Source organism: Euwallacea fornicatus, chromosome 4 (genome assembly GCF_040115645.1).
Source record: "Euwallacea fornicatus isolate EFF26 chromosome 4, ASM4011564v1, whole genome shotgun sequence".
Taxonomy (NCBI): Eukaryota; Metazoa; Arthropoda; class Insecta; order Coleoptera; family Curculionidae; genus Euwallacea; species Euwallacea fornicatus.
Window position 1 is genome coordinate 4,647,697 of NC_089544.1, and position 20,683 is coordinate 4,668,379.

Here is a 20,683-nt window from a genome sequence, read left to right on the forward strand (position 1 = left end):
AATAAACCGAGAATATTATGCAAATTTACTATAATGTTTGGATGAAGAAAAAAAAGTCTCGATTCGTCAAGACAATGCAACCAAATCAATCAACTTGGTTTCGAACTTTTTCCTCGACCACCCTATTCGCCAGATTTAGCCCCATCAGATTATTTTCTATTTCTAAACTTGAAAGAATGGCTCGATGCAAAGACATTTACTATTAATGAAAAGGTAGAGTCCGCGATGATGGGGAATAAGGAAACAGGGTATAAAAGTCATAGAACATCGCTGAAAAAGTGTATCAATTCCAAAGGAGCGTATGTTGAGGAATAATGTAATATTTTCCAATTGTTTTTCTATTTAAGCGTTATGTCTGATACTTCTGGGATTATCCTGGTATAATTAACTCGATAAATATTCAAATCATCACTAAATAATCCATCGTTAAACTTCAAAGAAACAAAATTCGTTCAATTCGGCACTAAAATCCTGCTACAATTAAAAATGTCACAAATGAAGTAGGAAGTATTTATTTTGTACTTGAATTTAATTACACCCCAATTAACCCCGGGAAGATACATTCGTTGAATAATTTCAATTTCGTGCCCGAGCTTGAGATCGCCATTGCAACGTAAGTACCCATACCCATCATTAGGCCAAATAGCACAAACACGCATCTTAAGACAACCAGCCAGGGAGATATGCGAAGAAAAATCCTTTCTACAAAGTTCGTATTACGCAAATTGCTTTATCATCCTATTTCAGGATAATAGTTTTTGGTTCTGTCGTGACCCAGTATTTTATATTTATTATACATGACGAAATAACTTTTGTGTTTTCTAATTTGCGTTTTGATGGTAGACCTAACTTTACATGACTTATACCAAATGATATATGGCTGACAGCGGCAGTGGATTTCAAGCAATTTGGGAATATTAATTTCGCTGATGTAGGCAGTCATGATAGGACATCTTATAAAAAGGACGGTTTTATGTTTATGGGCGAATTAATCTCAAATGCCGTTCATTAATCAAATGTAGTTAATTATCAAATCACTTCAGAGACACCGGGGGCGAGTTGGGGGCAACACTGAACTTTTATTATTAAGACGTACGCCACTGCTAACAGCCATATTGCAATTATTTGACGATGCAGCATTCCGCAGCAGGACATCTCTCAGGTGGTATTTACAAGAGAAATAGAAGGTGGGTATTAGGCAAATGACATGTTTCCGTGATATATACGTTTATGTTATTGCGCTCACATGTAGAACTTATATCTGAACTTCGCATTCATTTAAAGTTTCGAATTATTAATGAGTCGCAGTCTTGGATACATTACTCCCGCATATGCCACACTAATGACTTTGTTTGAATTATTAATTTATTAGAATTTCCTTTCCGTAATCGGTGCTTTGCAGCAGCAGCAGCAGCAGCAGCAGCAGCAGCGTGGGTGCATGTGGTACCTCAAGTTTTCAACGGTGATAGGGGAGATCTCAAAATAGAGCAATCGAAGATACACACTTCGTCTCAGCGGCATTAATGAAATATACCTTTCGCACGTGGAGGGAATGAGGCAATTTAGTTGTCAAATCAAATTCATAATGTATCGGGGTACAAGAAAGTTATGCTCTTTTAGACATAGGAAAAATTGTCGACGATAGCGTTCCCTAAATCTACATCAAAATTGAACTGATGCTAAAATTTTCCATTCCAAGAATACCTTGAATATTAATCATTTTTTTTAATTAGACTGTCCGAATTATTTAAAAATCTATGTTGGTCTCAACCGCAACAGCCCCATCTCAACTTTCGAACTCAGGCCTCAACTCCCACTCGTTATATCATATCACACAACCACAATCCCTTAACATGACAACTAACAATTCGGATAATTAAGACAGTTGACACGTTAACATTGTGGAACGTTATATTATATTCATAAGCCATAACCACAACTCGTTAGACTTCCTAACTATTTTTCCCTTCCGGTTCTTTTTCTCATGAGGATGTATCTCAAACAGTGTTTCCTCATTATTAAGAGTCAAAACCGCTGACCATTGGAAGAAAATAATGACTAAGTACGTTCAAATGATCAGAATATTCTACAATAAAAGTTATATTCCAGCCATTGGATGATAACTCTCTGAAATGCCTATTATATTCGAACAAAGTTTGACACCAAACAGAATTTTTTTGAACTTGATGAAGATTTCATAAAGCATCATTTTGAGGTAACTAATATAGTCTAAGATGATCTAATCTTAGGAAGATCTAGCCTTCTACGAGGAGGCGAAAGATGACGAAGCCACTTGGACCAGAGAGAAGGGATGAGATTCAAGATGAACTAATTTTAATCCGATTCTGAATACTGCCCCAAATGCAACGAAGCCAAAGAAAAGTCATTACTATGTGTATCACTTTAACGCACCAAAAATTAATGGTTTCTTAGAAAAAATGACTTCTTTGATATTTATAATACGGGATTCTTTACAAACAATTGCGGATTTTTTTACTTATTGTTAGTATCTGCAAGCTTCTGAGACCGTGAATTAAATAGGTGCAGGGTAAAATTTAAAAAACAGTAGAAAAATATAATAAATAATATAATGAAACCTGACCGAATCATAGTTAAACCGACCAAAACCTAAACTAACCTAATTAAACAATTTTTATCGAAATGAAAACAAACATCTAACATAAATGAAAAACAGTTAAAATATGTATGGTAAGTTTGGCTATGGTTAAATCATTTTAGGCCCGGTTTCATAATATTATTTATTGTAATTTTCGACCGTCTTTTGTTTTATTTTGTCCCACCTAGTACTCCCATTCACTCCACGGTCCTGAAAGCTTGCAGATACTTATATAGGAAATAAGTAAAAAATCCACATTTTTTAAAAGTAAAAATCGCCCATTATAAAATCAAAGAACTGACTGTTTTAAAGAAGAACCTATTAATTTATTGGTGGGTTAAAGTGATATTTCATCCACATCTTTTTCCATATTTCAAAGAACACCACAAAGTAAACTTATCGTTTCCAAATGGCTACGTAGTTGTAGTTTTAATTAAAAGAAAATGAACAATCTGTGGATGGAGGTCTATTTAATTGGCCAGATTTTACTTCAACTTTACCTGCAAAGGACTTCGTCGGCTTAACTTGCTAAGTCCGTTTTCACAGACTTTTATTTGAAGACAGCAGAGGAAAAAACTATCTAAAACGTGAAAAAAAAATGTGACTAAAATAAATTCAAGAAATATTTATCGAATGTGTAAGAGTAGCTTTTAGTTTATAACCGAATTTACAATATTTGCGAAGACGCTTAAAACGCAGTTTTCATAGATGGAGTTAGTTGGTTGGTACTTTACGCCGATGGTTTGGTACGTTAATTCCTTAACACCCATACACCCGACCTGACCAAACCTCGTTACTCTGCGCACCATTTACAAGAATTCAATGCTATTCGAGAAATATTTTGCAAGCAAGGTGCGTTTCCAACACAAATAAAAAATCAGTTCATGAGAGAATTATTATTATTGGTGGGTTCGACCCAAATTTGTGCCAAATAAATGTTAGAGAGCCGTAATACTTTAGTAGTACAATGGCGTAAAGGTCACGAATTAAATAAAACCAATTTTAAGCAATTATTCAGTAATAACACAATAATTCGTTATTTCACACCTCGTATTCTTCTTACTGAAGCAATAATTGTTTTGGCTTCTTAATTAAGATTGTGGTTTACTAGATATATATCGTAATTAATCGTGATCATGCAGGAAGATAAGACGTAACAAGTGTATTACATACCATGCTAGTTTAGACTGACAGGTGGTACTCTTTTGAAAGTAGAAAATAAACAATGGGAAGATTTATGTTATGCTGATTAACGCATCTATATAAAATTGCGCAAAATCACGGAGCACAAGAAGAGGGGATAGATAGTTAAGTAACTTTTCCATTTTATATGTAGCGAGAGCTTCAATGCAAATAAAAACTTTCATGGTACAAGTACCTTTAACCGCAAATATCCTGTGTGTAAGGCATTGATGCATAGAAGGTTGAAATAAATAAGGTATAAATAATGAAGAGTATGAAATTCTACTTTTTACTTACGAATGAATTCTTTTTCCAAGTTCACTTGTTCAGTGTCTCTTGATTTTTCCTTTATATCTATAGAAGCACATCTAAGAAATTACTGCCCACTTTATAGCCACATTCTTTCGTGAACCATGGTACAATCAGCCTCCAAGTGAATCTCACCAAAGTGTATTTTTCATTTCTGTTTTTGGTTTCCAGCTACAACGTAATATAACTTTTTAAAAGCTGCTAGTCAATTAAGACTTCCCATTCAATATATGCTATGAGCATATTCTGTTAGCATGCACTTGACGAATTACGATTTAGAATTACAACATTATACAGATGTAGTCTAGCGAATCGCGACCCCTTTGCAGATAATAGCTTTCGTCTATTCATGATCCTCCTCAAACAATTTTAATGAAAATCAACTAAACTGCATTTTCAACTGAAACGCACCAACATTTTTTTGGTAATTTTTTAATAAACTTTTAACGTATTAATTTTGACTCGGAAATTGTTTATCGTACGCTCGTTGCTCGTAGGAAAAAATACCGCACGGAAAAATAATGCCGTACATGCGACTGTCATAAACGTGTGTGGGCAATCAGATAGCGGTGACACTTGCCATGGGTGGACACGGACTTGTAAGAAAAATGATGTCCTCAACCGTGGGACTGCCTTTTTATACAGGGTGTCCGGGCTTTTAGTAGCTTTATGTTAACCACATAAATTCTATGTATAAAAATAGGGTGTATCAGTTTGCTATATAAGATATATATTCGAGAGATGCTTTGTTAAAGAAATACATGACAAAGTATCACATTTTTTCAATTTATCTTTTATAGCCTTTAAAATTTTTGAGATATTTAGCTAAAACTTTGAGCATAAGTTACTTTTTAGGATTTACATGTTTAGGTAATACTAGATGATTGGGAAAATCTATAAGGTGGTATTTTTGGAGTAATAACCCATTTTATTGCTTAAAACTTTTTGTGATACGCCGCATAGTATTTAATTTTAGTAAATTAAATTGCCAGTTTAGTTTAGACATTTTTATGTGTTTTGGATCATATTAGTATCTATTACGGTTTTTCAGATATTTGCAAAATCGTATATATACGTTTTTCATCGAATAGGTTCGTTTGATTTCTAAAATTTATGATGTTCTATTGACATTGCATTTAGTAACACACTATTGTGGTGTGAAACTGGGTGAGGATTTGTTTCTTGAAGATCTAAAAGTAAAGTGGATTTTTCAGAGAAGAGAAATAAAAAATAATAGTCGACAACGGGGCAACAATAATTTCAAATACAGCATAAATAAAACAAAGATAATTTATTCGATAACAAAATAATTAAAATCATTAATATATATATATATATAATAATAATTAATAAATAACAATTATGGCAGGAATGTTTCGACATTATCGTCATTATGTTTTACACATAAATTAGAACTTCGTAATATAGACTGCTGAACATCTTTCAAATTCTGAGCAGCTATTTTAAGACCAGAGTTTCTGATTCGCTTTAGATATTCTTCTGGGCAGTTTACAGGAGTAGAGTTCACATTTTTCTTCATAAACCCCCAAATATAATAATATAGAGGTGTTAAATCGGGCGATCGAGAACGTCAGGCAAATGATCCTACACGATTTACCCATCTCTGTGGATAGATTGCATTTAGGCAGTTCTTCATCACCAAAGAATAATACGAAGTACATCTGCCTAATAATGCTGTTAACTTATACTCAAAATTTGAACTAAATATCTCAAAAACATTGGGAGCCATAAAAGATAAATTGAAAAAAATGTTATAATTTAACACCCTGTATTTTTTTATCAAAGCATTCCTCGAATGGAGTTTATATGGCAAATTAATGTTATTTTTATGCGTGAAAATCCAGCTACAAAAAAATCCGAACACCCTGTATTTAAAGTAGAACGTTGCGGGTTCATTAGATAAGTAACTATTACCTTATCAAAAAACTCGATATTGGGATGAACCGATCTCTATACTAATACGAGCAATTATTATTATTAAGCAGGCTATCGGTATATGGATCGAAAAATGTAGATTTCGGATAAGTAGCGACAAATACTCAAGATTTTGAGAACGTATTGTTCGTTCTTAAGCCAACTTTGGTTCTTCAGTAGCAGGTAAACTGTTGCAACCCGGAGGTGCATCTTTAATCCACGTGTTCATCTGTCAACATGATGTATGGTTATCCATTTGGCGCCACCATTATACCAGCGACCACTCGTGCCATCGTATGGGTATTGTATAGACATCCTTTGTTAGGTTTTAGCGCTCATATGAAAGGGCTGTCGCCACCAGCCCTCAATACCTTGACTAAGGACCAAAAAGACCATTTATTGAAGATACTCTATCAGGGTTTTGGTATTTAAGTAGGTACATATATTAGGAGTGTGTCACGGTTCGTTATTGGCCCGTAAACAGAGAGATTTTATTAGCTCGGGGTACCTATTAAAAAAAATTAATCGCGCTCTAGCTTGTTAAAAAATTACTAGCGTAAGTCAGATGAATTGATAAAAAAAAAAATTTTGATCTACTATTTGGAATGAAGTTATTCCGATTTTTAATGTCATTTAAACACGAAAATTTCTCGTTCGAAATCAAAGAATTTAGCGGCATCGCATTGCCTGCTGCATGATTTCATCTCTTGGCAACTGCGTTCCCAATTTTACCACTTATTAATACACCAAAACGTCTATGTTTATTTTGAAACTAGCATTAAACACAAGAATCTCGGCACACGTATCCATAGAAAATAACAAAATTAATCATTTTCATATTCATTTAATGGGTATACATGGTCACAGGTAATTACCCAATGAGGCTATTGTGACTGGTGGGCTTTTCAGTGGTCTGAAAGGAACAGGTTCAAATCTTGATCGACGTATAAGCTTGTTGAATAAAGAAAAAGTAGGTATTACTTCCGTATTAAAGAGAATAATACACCTTAATTTCTTCAATAAACCGAAGCTTCTAGACACATAATACATAAAGGATTTGTTATAGTATAAAAGGGCTTAAAGTCAGTTCAGGTCGTGTTGGACCCCTACAGCTAAAATTAAGAATTCCGTGTATATCTGACAAATGGTTTGCATACAGAAACACGTTTAAATATAGTGTCATAGTGTAATAATATAAATTTAAAAAAATAGTAATAAAAGTTCTTTTTCTAACAAGTGCGGTAAACACACTATCGCACATGTTAGGTTCGAAATATTTTTCCACGAGCACATGTACCTTCACTTTCCTAGTTTCTGAAAGGGTAATTAAATGTTAGTGTGCAGTAAAATGTCAGGTTAGTCGTACGTGAAGCCGAGTGCGGTCAGCAATCAAATGCGGTAAAGACACTCTCGCACGTGTTATGTACAATTTCCCGTCAGCGCCTGTCTCTTAACTTCGTGCAGTCAGCACTTAAGTCAGTTGAGTCCCCAAGTGAGATATTTTTAGGAAAAATTTTACTCATCGCGAATATGAAATTACCTGGAAATCCTGTTGCAAAGTAGTCATTGCTCTCTGCTTTCCTCTCAATGTCAGCTCATCATCTTCGTTCTGCATCAGGTATTCACGGTATTTTTACAGAAGTGTAAGTAATACATACATACATACATATACAGGGTGTTCCGTGAAGAATGCGCCAAAAAGGAATCTGATAATCTAGACATTAATATAATAAGATTTAACCCAACTTGCCTCATGAAAATGTTATTCGTTTAGGATATACAGGGCGTTAAAGTTAATTTTTGTATTTGAATTTCTTTAAGTAAATCGAGTAGTTTTGAAGATATCTTGTTCAAATTTTGAATCTATGTTTTTTTTAAGACCGGTAAAATGAATATTTCATGAAATTTGGGTTTCGAAAAAGAGGGCGCTAGTTGCAGCCTATAGGGCGCACATTTATGTCCATATTTTTTTACAAATGCAATAATTGTGATTTTAAGAGGTATTTTTGATAGATCTATCATTTCTAAAGATAAAAGGTATACCTCATTTATTTCGCTAATCCAAGCCATTTTCGAAATATGGCGAATTGAAATTTCCATAACGTGTCTAAGTAAGAGCATAACATTTTATTAATACACTCGTAAGTAGGCTTTGCAGGATTGTTGAAAACAATTGAAAAAATTTCATGTTGTCAATCGACTGAAAATCAACTGCAAATAGTAAGTGGTTTATTTTGATTTGTATTAATACTCAATTATTATTTATTTAAAAATGCCTAGGCATAATGATTTTTCTAATTATGAAATGAGAGACATGATTTGTGTTTACGCTGAAGAAAATTATAATAGTCGTGCCGCCGCAAGACGCTATCGAGAAAAATACACAAATAGGAAACAACCGGATCGTAATATTTTTCAACGACTATTTACCAGGTTAGGAGAAACTGGATCATTTCGCCCTAAATGTGAACATGGACCCGTTAAGACAATTTCTGTTGACCTAGAAGAGGAAGTGTTAGTTCGCGTTGCAGACAACCCCCAAAAAAGCGTTAGGCAGTTGGTAAGAGCTACTGGAGTAAAACAAACAACAGTTTTTCGAATTTTAAAACAAGAAAAGTTACATCCGTATCACTTTACTCCAGTACAAAATTTACTGGAACACGATCTATTACCAAGACTTCAATTTTGTCAAACAATTATTGATCGCCAAAATCAAGATCCAACTTTTATTAATTCAGTTTTATTCACCGATGAAGCAACTTTTACAAGGCGTGGTGTTTTCAACTGGAGAAACAGCCATTATTGGGACTTTGAGAATCCAAAAGTAGTAAAAGAGCATCACTTTCAATATTATTCAAATTTTCTATTAATATGTGGTGTGGAATTTTGGACGATTTCATAATTGGACCTGTTCAATTACCTGCAAGGCTTAATGCAGAACAATATTTAGAGTTTTTAAGAACTGAATTAGGAAATTTATTTGAAGACGTACCGCTGAAGTTAAGACAAAATATCATCTTTTTGCATGATGGCGCTCCTCCACATTACCCCATTGTAGTTCGTAATTTTTTGAATAGACAATTTCCTAATGGATGGTTTGGACGAGGAAGTGATGTACCTTGGCCAGCTCGTAGTTCCGACCTCAACCCAATGGATTTCTCGTTATGGGGATACATGAAATCCTTAGTTTATGATACAGAGATAAATACGCGTGACCAATTATTTCAACGCATCCAGGATGCCGCCACAGCGATTAAAAATAGACGAAATTAAAAATAGATAGAAAACGGTTATTTATTTAGAATAAGACAACACTTAATAAAAAGAGTACGAAAATGCATTCAAGTAAATGGTGGACATTTTTCACACTTGCTAAAATAAAATATACTGTTTAAATAAATTAATAATTGTTATTAATAAATTGTTTTTATTTAATATCGAGCACTTACTTAGACACGTTATGGAAATTTAAATTCGCCATATTTCGAAAATGGCTTGGATTAGCGAAATAAATGAGGTATACCTTTTATCTTTAGAAATGATAGATCTATCAAAAATACCTCTTAAAATCACAATTATTGCATTTGTAAAAAAATATGGACATAAATGTGCGCCCTATAGGCTGCAACTAACGCCCTCTTTTTCGAAACCCAAATTTCATGAAATATTCATTTTACCGGTCTTAAAAAAAACATAGATTCAAAATTTGAACAAGATATCTTCAAAACTACTCGATTTACTTAAAGAAATTCAAATACAAAAATTAACTTTAACGCCCTGTATATCCTAAACGAATAACATTTTCATGAGGCAAGTTGGGTTAAATATTATTATTTTAATGTCTAGATTATCAGATTCCTTTTTGGCGCATTCTTCACGGAACACCCTGTATATATGTAACGAACTGACTTTTTTTTTCAATAACGAGACGCTCTTGAACTGTAATTTAACCTTAAGAAACTAACCAAATCTCGAAACCGATAAAACACGCTTTGATCAAGCGTAATAAGAGAGGAAACCCGTGTGACAACAGCTAATGTCATGCATGACGAAAGCATCAATTTTACTTCGCATTCAAGCAAAAAGTTCACCTGTATCCTATAATGTTCACCCTGATTTTTTTGTTTATCTAAGCATAAAACCGAATCATTATAATCCATCTGCCCGACCACTAAAAACTAATCGAAATCCAAGAAAGCGACAAGTAAGCGTGGAGATGACATACGAAATTTAGTACAGGGAACCGATCCCCCATAAGAAAAACCCGAGTAAATTTAATCCGTTCGTATCTGTTTCGATCAGCTAAAGCAAGTGAAGCGTATAATGATCGTCACACATGGTGGACTCACGTACTCGTATGTTATTAGGGTCTTTTTTGAAGAAGCTAATCAGTGGAAGTGCCTGCCTATTGATATTTGTAACGCTCGGGGTCATTTATTTTGGCTACTCAAATCATTCGATTTGATTTCTTTTATTTCCGTCTACCCGAAGAATTCACTGATCATCGATAAAAAGAAGTGCAGATATTTCGGAAACTTAAGAAATAGTTCTTGTTTTATTTTTTTCGTCTTTGAAATTCTAATAATGTGAACCTTGTGAGTTTGCACGCTCAGTAACTCGTCTGGGCATGCTTCTACGCAAATAGTCGATGTCTCCTTGAGGTTCTAGGTAACTTGAATCGCACGTCGTAACTTTGCTAAAATACGTGGTGGGTTCTGCAGGGTGGTAACTCTTCTTCCCATCATGTCTCATACGTGTTCTATGGGGACAAGATCAGGAGAGCGTGGATGCCGCTCAAACACATCTACAACATTGCAATGTTGTAGAAGAGGCATAGTTGCGCGAGCAATATGCAGTCGTATATTGTCGCGCTGGAAAAGTACGTTTCCGATACGCTGAATGTATGGAATAGCTACTGGTCCACCACTTTTCACATTATAGTTAGATATCTAGGCATTTGATACATTAATTCTAGGTGTTGGAAGTTTTATGCTATGTAGTATCTTTTCCGGTAGAGTTACCCGATTTCACCCGATCTTCTTCCATTGGATTATTATTTATCGGGAACTTGAAATACTTCATTTATAAATCTACATCCACCTATATGATATTAATGAAGTTCCGCAAAGGAAAATCATAACGGTTTTAAAGAAGAAAATAAGAAGAAAGGAGTTTACGATCGATGCAGCATTTAGGAAGATACATAGAGCTGTGTTTTGGAAGTGGAGGGTGAAGGCACTCAGTGCAAAAACAGAATTTTTAATGTTTTCACCAAGCCTTTAAGATTCCGCTACTTTGGCATATTTTAACTAATCATATGTCTTTTACGATTAGCGAGATCCTCCTCATGGTGGACCACCAGACACGGACACTCTGTAGAGTCTAATGTGGAAAACACTAATATTTAATTAACACGTTTGTCGTAGCACCTACCATAATCCATTTTTCCATTTATACACTTATAGAAATACTCTTTTTCTTTTGCGACTTAAAAGTAATTGGCAAAATACTCGAAAGCCGCAGCATTTCCTATGAAGTTTACCGACTTTATGACTCAAACGAATTGTGCCCAGTCGTGGCAAAAACCAGCGGCTTAGGCCGGCGGCACGAGTCCAATTTAGTGAAGCCCCGCTTTAGATCGCATATTATTGCCAAATCAACGCTTTTCTCTGATGGTGTGGACGTTGAATTTTTTCTCACCCTGTATATGAGTATTATTAAGATATTGTATTATATGCAAATCCCGTCGTGATTTTATAAGACGCTGTCCTTATGTTCCATCTACACTCATAAATTCGGGTTGATAATTTTTGAACCATCTAGTTAAGGCTTTTTTATTTGTTTTATTTTCCTTAGGGAATAATTAATATATTTCCGATTTTTAAAATTGTGTGTTTTCCTATACGAACAAAATGAGCTCTAACCCGGCTCCTTGCAATTAATTTTTCGTACTATCTTTAAGATGATGAAATATTTTCATCACTTAACAACACAGGGTGTCTCAGGGAAGAGAGTCCGTCCCGAATATCTTTTCTGTTGTTGTCAAAAAAACCGATAAAATACTTTAACTTTGCTGAGGAGGACAGAATTGGGTGAAAAAGTTGTTTTCGAAATGTCATTCTTCTATCTCTGGAACTTGCCTCTTTGAAAGTTTCAAATTGGAAGAGGGGTTGAGTTAAACTTCGTTTGAAAGGCGATTTGATTTTTCATATGGTCAAGCATTTATTTTTTATTTTTGTGCGCCGATCTTGTAGAAATTAAGCAAACACCAAGTAACTTAGGTTTAACCAATTTTATTGATACTTTAGTTATTTTATCGTAACAATTATCGAAAGTGACCTCCGTTAGCCTCCATGAACATGTACAGCTGATCCTCAAAATGTCGTTACACATTATCTAACATTTCTGGTGTTATTGACCTGCACTCTTCGGCGATTCGAGCACGTAACTCCTCGAGGGAATCAGATTGTGTGTCATAGATTTTGGTCTACAATTGTCCCCATAAGAAAAAATCCGTGGGACTAAGGTCAGGGATCTAGTGGGTCAGTCTAATGGATCTCTCCTGCTAATCCATCTTCCAGGGAATTCTTCATCTAGAAACTGTCCAATATCAGCAGTGTGAAGTGTGGGCGCTCCATCCTGTCGAAAAACTCATTCTTGTTCTAAAAGGCGAAGATTTTGATCAAGTATTTCAGTCATCCTGGTGTTATATGACATCTCGCACGAGTTGGACTTGGTTTTCTCAAATTAAGATTCCAGGAATTAAAAATTGTCCATCAACGAGATTACTAAAAATCGCTGCTAAACGTTCAGTTTTTGAGTACGGGTTTCTGAGAACGAATAACGATTGACGTAGCTCTAGTAACGAACGTCATCTCTGATAACTTATACTGTGTAAAATCCAGACCTGTGCAATCTGTGTGATCAATAGTTGTAGTAAAAATAACAACATATCCGTATGTTGAAGGAAAATAATTTTCGTGAAAAATTACCATCCAAATCACGAACGAGCGATTAAAAATCGTTCCAGAATTACGTCACAACTTTCATATACAGGGTGTCCCACAAGTGTTTAATTATATTTCAGTGGGTAATAGTACATTGAAAAATAATATGACTCCCTATATAAACCATATTCCAATAATGCTTCATTAAGAAGATACAGGGTGTTAAACTTTACTTAAAAAATCTAACTTTTATTGATATATTCAAAACCGTTTGAGATATGTAAGTGAAATTTGGCATGTTTTGAGAGTTAATGTAGACGCATTTATTTATGCAAAAGGGCTATTTTTCGTCTCACCAGTGACGTGCGTACGGACACCTCTCAGCACATTTTTAAAGAAAAACATGGTGCGCCACTGCTTTTTATCAAAATAAAATTTATTTTTAGAAGTTTAATTTCATTTAGAAGAAAAATGCTCACTTGACTCTTTTTCGTCCGACGTATCGTTTGCCAGTAAAAAATTGAATACCGTCTATATGCACGATATTCTCTAAATGGTTTTAATAATATTAAGTTTGTTTTAAATATTATTAATTTGCTATAACATTATAGAAATTGTTCAAATTGGTGGCCATTTTGTTCAATACATAATTGAGCTCGCCTGTTCATTGATACTCTGATACGTTGAAATATTCCAGGTGTGTTTTAAGTTTAACACCCTGTATCTTCTTAATGAAGCATTATTGGAATATGGTTTATATAGGGAGTCATATTATTTTTCAATGTACTATTACCCACTGAAATATAATGAAACACTTGTGGGACACCCTGTATACCTCGAGTTGTATGATATATTCCTGCTTGGGCCTAACTTATTCATTCCGCGGTATAGCAAAAACCTCGAAAAAGCCTTAATTATCGTCAATATCATTTACCAACCCGTACCTACAGCAAAACCCATCTGCCAAAACCGATTAAGACATATTGTTCGAATAAAACTGACGATCTGAAATGAGGACGAATTAGTAACTTGCCCTAGTCACGCAATCCTCCTTTTTCTACCTTTCGTTTAGGTCGCTTATATTGAATAAATGCGAACGTCAAAAAATTAATATGTCAGGTCAATAATGATTCGGTCGGCTTTCATTCTTTCTGCAAATAAAAGGCCACCGCATGTTTTCATATTGCATGTCAGTTATGTATATTTTTGGTGCAAGGGTATGTTACAAAAGAAAAACCGTTACTATATTTTCGAGTTATTTGGAAGACGATAAGGCAACACAGAGAACTGCTTTTATTATTTTATTTACAACAATGTAATAATGTCTTATTTTTTATATTTATTTCACAAGAAAACTGCGTGGTTCTCTACTGTAATTTTCCATTAAGCGTCTGACGAGAGTAACTATGACTCTCTTACAGGTGTCTCTTGCGGTGGGAACTACCGGAATTATGAAGTCACCAATTTAAGCCATGGCAGTAAAATTTTTCGCGAGCGTCTCTGAGACTGTACCAAAAATTTCCGTGTGTAATCCCGAATTTTTTTTAAGGTTTACAAGACCAAGTCTTTCGCCCTAGACAAAATCCGAGATACAGACGAGCTATTGGATTCCCTGTGAAACCCTTCTTACACTTCAGTGTATACAGTGTGTAACATTTAACCTGAAATATCGAAATATTTCGGACACTAGGCATCCCCTAAATGAATGTGTAATATCAAGTTTCCATCACTCCAAGGGGGAAATGTAGTGGTGCTAAGGTTGACCCCATCCCCCGTCAGCAGGGGTTAAATTTTTAATTTCAAACGGCAACCGACTTTTTGTATACATTCGAGTAATACGGCTACAAATAAGAAAATTTGTCCGAAACATTTTCTTCGATTCATGTTGGAAAACACTGCAATTAACGAAGTTCAATTCGTATCCTAAATGACAACTGCCCTTTACGCAAAAAATTTCTATGAAGCAAAAAAATTCTTTAGCAATAAAATGTGACAAAATATGCAATAACGTAATCAAATAAATCATCTAGTTGCAAACATTCTGTTGTTAATACTTGCTAACTGTAATTTGAATGGTCTGCGGATCGGCCGATGTGGTCAGGTGAATTGCCAGTGCTAGATTTCCAGATCTTACATTGGCGGGTTTCTTTTTGTGGAGATGTATCAAAGATCAGGCTTACAAAGAAATACCAACGACACGTGTGCAGGTGATTCTGTGAAATATAAACGCTTGTGTAAATATTTCAGAAGACACACTTCGTAGATGTGAAGGGTCCTTTAAAACACGGACAAATAAGTGCATTGAAGCTCAGAGACATCCTTTTGAGCATTTACTTTAAATAAAAGCCATACAAAAATTCAGATTTTCATTAATTCTAAAGCAGATATCATTAAATATTTCGGTAAATCATAACAGAGAGAGAAATTTGATTTCGTTAATTGCAGTGTTTTCTAACACGAATCGAAAAAAATGTTTCGGACTAATTTTCCTTATTTTTAGCCGTATTATCCGAATCTGTAAAAAAATTGGGGTTGCCATTTGAAATTAAAAAGTTAACTACCACCCCGGCAACATGGAACGTGGATGGGAATTATCTTTAGCTACAGAAAATTTCCCCCTTAGAGTGATTAAAGCTTGGTACTAAACATTTCTTTGGGGGACGCCTGGTACTCAAGATATTTCGCTTCCCCAGGTTTAACGTTCCACACTGTATATACTCATCCCTTTGTATGTCCAGCTTCGCAATGGTAGTCGGGGAATCATTAACCACAAGTGGTCCATACCATAAACCTTAATGGGCGGTTTAACACCGATCGTGACTGCAACACAAATGACTATTTGTGTTACTTAAGTATTTCAGTTTTTTTTTGGTTCAAGACCTGGTGGAGCGGCTTGATAGAGTGACGGGGAACCAGGTGCTCGACGGGCGACTGCTCTGGAGGAGTGTCCACGTTTGAACATAGTGTGAGTCTCTAAAGTCCCCGCAGTTGCAACTTAAAACCACCAGGATTGTGGAGACGAGGTTACGTGAGAGTCCTGCAGCTAGGAACGCGTAAACTTACATCGGAAATGCCATGAAGTTCTGTAAAGAAATACCGGTACCCGGAGGGTACATTCAACCTTCTTCAGAAAGTATGCGGATGTAATGTAAGTAGCTGGGCAAAGATGAGGAACAATGTTCAGCACCATCACGATGAGGAGTTGTAGCCAGGTAGCCGAAGGGGATTCAAAGATTTGCCAGAGGGGGAGTCAATCACAGTGGAATATTACTCCAGAGATTGTGCCATAAGTCTCCTTAATGAAGCTTGAGATGATCGACGTGAGACCCCTGGAAACAGTGTTAAAGTTTTGGCCTATATTTTTTCAACTACCACGGGGTGGTCGCTGGGAAAGAACCTCGAAGAACCGCTCGGAACAGTGATTTGTGATTATTCTGTAATAGACGCATACAATGTATGGAGTGCTTAAGACAACCAGGCAGCACTCGTTGAGCTACCTGTGGAGCATCGCAGATGGAAAGAATTCCAGATTATCTACCAGTGTTTTTAATTTATAATTAAAAGTTTTATTTAAACTAAATGGTTAGATACTCATTTTTCAATGCATATCCAAATGATATAAAATATATAAGTTTATGCCGTTGCTGAGTTCAGAGGAGCGGTACATGGAAATCTGGATTTTTTTCTTGATTCCTTCCGTACTTATACTAAACTTGTTGCAGTAAGCAAAATTACCCAATTAATGATAACAATCAGAAACAATATATACTCGTACAGTTCAAAAACTGAAATTTACTTTAAATTATATTTGTTAGACCATGCGTAACTCTCGGTGTAATCAGCACCTCAAATAAATCAGCCGCTCTGCTGTGCATTATAGCTTCTTTTGTTCTTCTCTGCTTGGTTAACTTTATTATTCTTTTTTAGATTCTAAACTCTACCGTTTGCAGTTGGCTAAAATATTGATGATGGGTGGTCAAGGGACATTCTTGCGTTTGCCTTTAACGGTGATAAAATTTATCCATGTTGTGACAACGTCATGGTTTATTTTTGCACTCCTTCAGATGAACCCTCACTATGAGAAAGCTATTAAAGCAGGGTAAATTCAAGAGTTTCCACTAATAATTTTTGGAGCATGGACCACCGCATCCTCTCTGTATGTTGACAAAAATGCACTTCTAAATTAATTAGTTGCTTTACTAAAGAGTTGCCTGGATACCACTTGAAGTTCTATTATTTATTATTTTCCTTGATGGTTTTATACTTTTGTTTGTTGTGCATGAGGAAATTTGCATTGTTTTGAGTAAAAAATGCGAGCGTGATTTAGGAGATACAGGCATTCTCACAAGGCGGGAAATTTTTTGCTTTCTTTGCCACATCGCAGAGATAATGAACCAGCAATGTCAAAGAAGAACATTGCACCATTGAAGTAGAATGAGAGTTCTAAAATGTGTTATTAAGGTTTTCGTTTGCTGAAGTTATGGCTATTGAGGATCGAATTTTCTGGCTTTAAATGGACAAAATCGTATACATAGGAAAAGTACCTGAGAAACACAATTGTCGACACGTGTTCATGCTGAGATTGTGACCAGTATGAATTTGGTCATGCTTTACTCAAAACTCTCACGTCGTTTTAGCAAATGTGAAAATATTTGCAGAGGTAGATGTTCATAAAGATACGCCGAGAGTCCTGTGCAAGGTGATTTTTTAGCTCACCGACAAAGTGAGGCAGATGAAACTAAGTGAGTTCAATTTAAGAAAATATCTTCATATAGCGATATGTCCGACTTCAACTATTTCGGAATTTCGAGTTTTTTGCGTATTATCTATTTGCGGCTAAAAATATACACAAATGAGAGAGTTAAAAGTAAAAACATCATAACAGTTTTTCAAAATGTCCTCCTACGAGAACGAATGCTTCACAAGGACGAAGTCATGAATTTTTCACTCGAATCAACATATCTCGACGATTATGTAACAACTGCTCTCTTGTGTTAATTGTCTCTTGGTAGATAATTTGTTTCATATGGCCCCGTAAATAGAAGTCCAAAGGATTTAAGTCGGGAGATAGCGGTGGCCACGAAACTGGCCCGGCATTATCAATTATTCAAGTCGTCTAAATCCTTAAGTAATTTAAAACGAACATGTATATACATCTATGTGAAGTTTTTCTTAAAATGATCTCACTTTTCGTCTGTGTCTCTTCGTAAGCTATAAGCTATTTTTGGCGATCCCTTATTTTCTCCAAGTATTATTAAGAGTTGTTGAGAGTCAACCTTGACCATTCCATCTGAAACATTCCTAGCTCGAGGATCATCAGGATAATTGTTAGTTCCTATAAATTGCCGGCTGACGGATCGATTTCGCAGTTTGAGCCTCATCCGAATTGATTTTAGTTCATAAATAAACAATTTTTCTTTCTGGCGGTACCAAACGAGCCACAAGCGAAATCTCCTACCAAAATGTTGGCGTGGAAGATTTGATTGAACGCAATTTTTTTTTTTCAACATTTAAACATTCTCCATCGGTGAAGGTGGCCTCCAGTGCTGAATAAACCACACAATTTTCTAACAATGGCAATACACCACACACGACACATCAAAAGGAATTCCCTCCTAACATCCGTATTTCAAGTAAAATTAAATCGGATGCTGCATGAATAAGTAAACAAAAACCACCCGCCAAACGATAGTCGTTATTATTCAAGTCCGCCATCAAATTCATGCAGAAATTTAAACGGGATGTGGCGTATATACGGTCATAATTCATATTCGAACCCGAGCTTAAAAACTTAAAAATAATAAACAATAGTTCATGTATACATAAAGCGAGCGGACACAATTTGTAACCACGGTGCGAGCCAGTCGAGCGTGGAGACCTTAAAGATAGTTGCCCCATGTAAGGCCGGCATTATACCGTGTGTTTGGGTCTTCCTTGACACTTGATTAAATTTATTGGAACAGAGATTTAGAGTTATACCAATGCCTGGTAGTACCGCAGATAGTCCAAAAGCTATTTCTGCTATTTAGATCTAACTTCATTAGATTAGATTAGTCGACGAAGGAGTGGAGCCAACATTCTTATGGATGTCCCGAGGGCAATAAATAATAAGCTTTATGAAAACGCTGTAAATAGGCTGAGTACCTCAATTAATCAATTAATATACATATTTTGTTAATATATAAGTGACAGTCAGCAACTAGGAAAATAATAATGTTGTTGCATTGGACAGTGAATAATGGTCTAATAATAATGCGATTTTGCAAACTGTTTCGTTCGAGCTTTTTAGGGACCACCGGTGTTTGATTGTAGAAACTCTACCAAGTTTTAATTGAGGCTTTTTGACTTTCTGAGAGGTAATGTACCATGACTGGTGGCCTTGAATTTACTGATTTCCAGCTTGCAGCACCAAAGTATGACAAATTTTCGATATATATGTGTAGGTAGTTAACGCTAAATTTGCCTCAGCTTCTATTCTTCCAGCGACCACCAAAGTTGCACTTCTAGTTTTCTTTACATTCATTGAAGCTTCGTGAACACCTAGAAGGTGCTCCAACGCAGCCACTGATTTTAGTGATTTTTGCATAATAGGAATATATGTAAAATAATAAAAATCGAATAAATATCTTTTTTAGCTCTTCGAAATCATCCTTCCTACAATTATTTATGGGCATTTTACTCACTCAGAACACCTCGTCCCCCTCTCTTCCCATCCCAGCGAACTCATCGTCGTTTAGGTTCTTTTTAGCCCAGATTTGAACGTTTCTCTTCTACTTTATAGTTGTGAAGATTAAAAGTTTTTTCATGCCTCCAACACTAAATCACGATTTTGGACCATTATTCACAACACAAAACTACATTACAATACGGAATAAACTTTCGACTGTAATATGAAAAAAATTACATTAATTTAAATTTTTCTTACTGAAAACCGCAAAATTGTCAGATTGAGCTTCTTAACTTTTTTAATAATTGTTAATTCATTATTTTCAGCACCGGTTCATTCAACAATAACTGTCAATTTTGTGTAGATATATTTTGTAAGGTTTGTCTAATTTACTTGTGCTGTGTGCCACTGATAGGTCTCAAAAACTAAATTGGCCACTTGGTTTAATCTCAATAGCATGATCCCAACGTCAACTATCTATCTTCAATTTGATGTTTTATGATGACGAAAAAAATCGAATCAATTACATTTTAACTTTGCATCACGTCCGGCTAATAATCGTGAAAAATGGAGGCTACATAATAAATCAGCCCATTTTTATAATTTAACTCCAAGATCCTCTTGCGGTTTCGAATCGGTTGCACATTTTGAATTTATCTGTATTAAGGAAATGTATTCGTTGAAATCCTGCGAAGATGATATTTAAATTAAAACAAATCTTTTTTTTTTTTTTTTTTTGAAGAAGAAGATTTGGTTGAACATTTTTATTCCGCATATTTTTTTCCCAGTCTGTGATAACTTGTAATTTTATCCTCTTGGATAGTTTCTGATCATTTTATAGGATCATTTTACGGATATTTTACAATATTAAACGATAATTTTCCCCCGAAAAATGTTTAGAAAAGGAGCTGTATTTAGATGTAATTTTTTTTTTATTTTACAATTTTTCAATAATGATGGCCAAATTGTTCCTTAAAAACACGTCAGTTTTTTTTTCTTTTTCGACCTATAGTGTCGCTGAAAGGT

The 20,683-nt window shown here is 35.1% G+C and overlaps 1 protein-coding gene and 1 long non-coding RNA gene across 2 annotated transcripts in view; one reads left to right on the top strand and one right to left on the bottom strand.

The window, feature by feature from the left end:
- Positions 1-20,683, bottom strand: part of lov (jim lovell) — a 127,445-nt gene that overhangs the window by 41,646 nt on the left and 65,116 nt on the right. The gene's annotated exons all lie outside the window — the stretch shown is intronic.
- Positions 1-20,683, top strand: part of LOC136338985 (uncharacterized) — a 206,354-nt gene that overhangs the window by 13,616 nt on the left and 172,055 nt on the right. The window contains exon 2 of the long non-coding RNA XR_010732048.1: positions 16,918-17,089. This is a non-coding gene — a long non-coding RNA (uncharacterized lncRNA). The remainder of the gene's footprint in view (positions 1-16,917; positions 17,090-20,683) is intronic.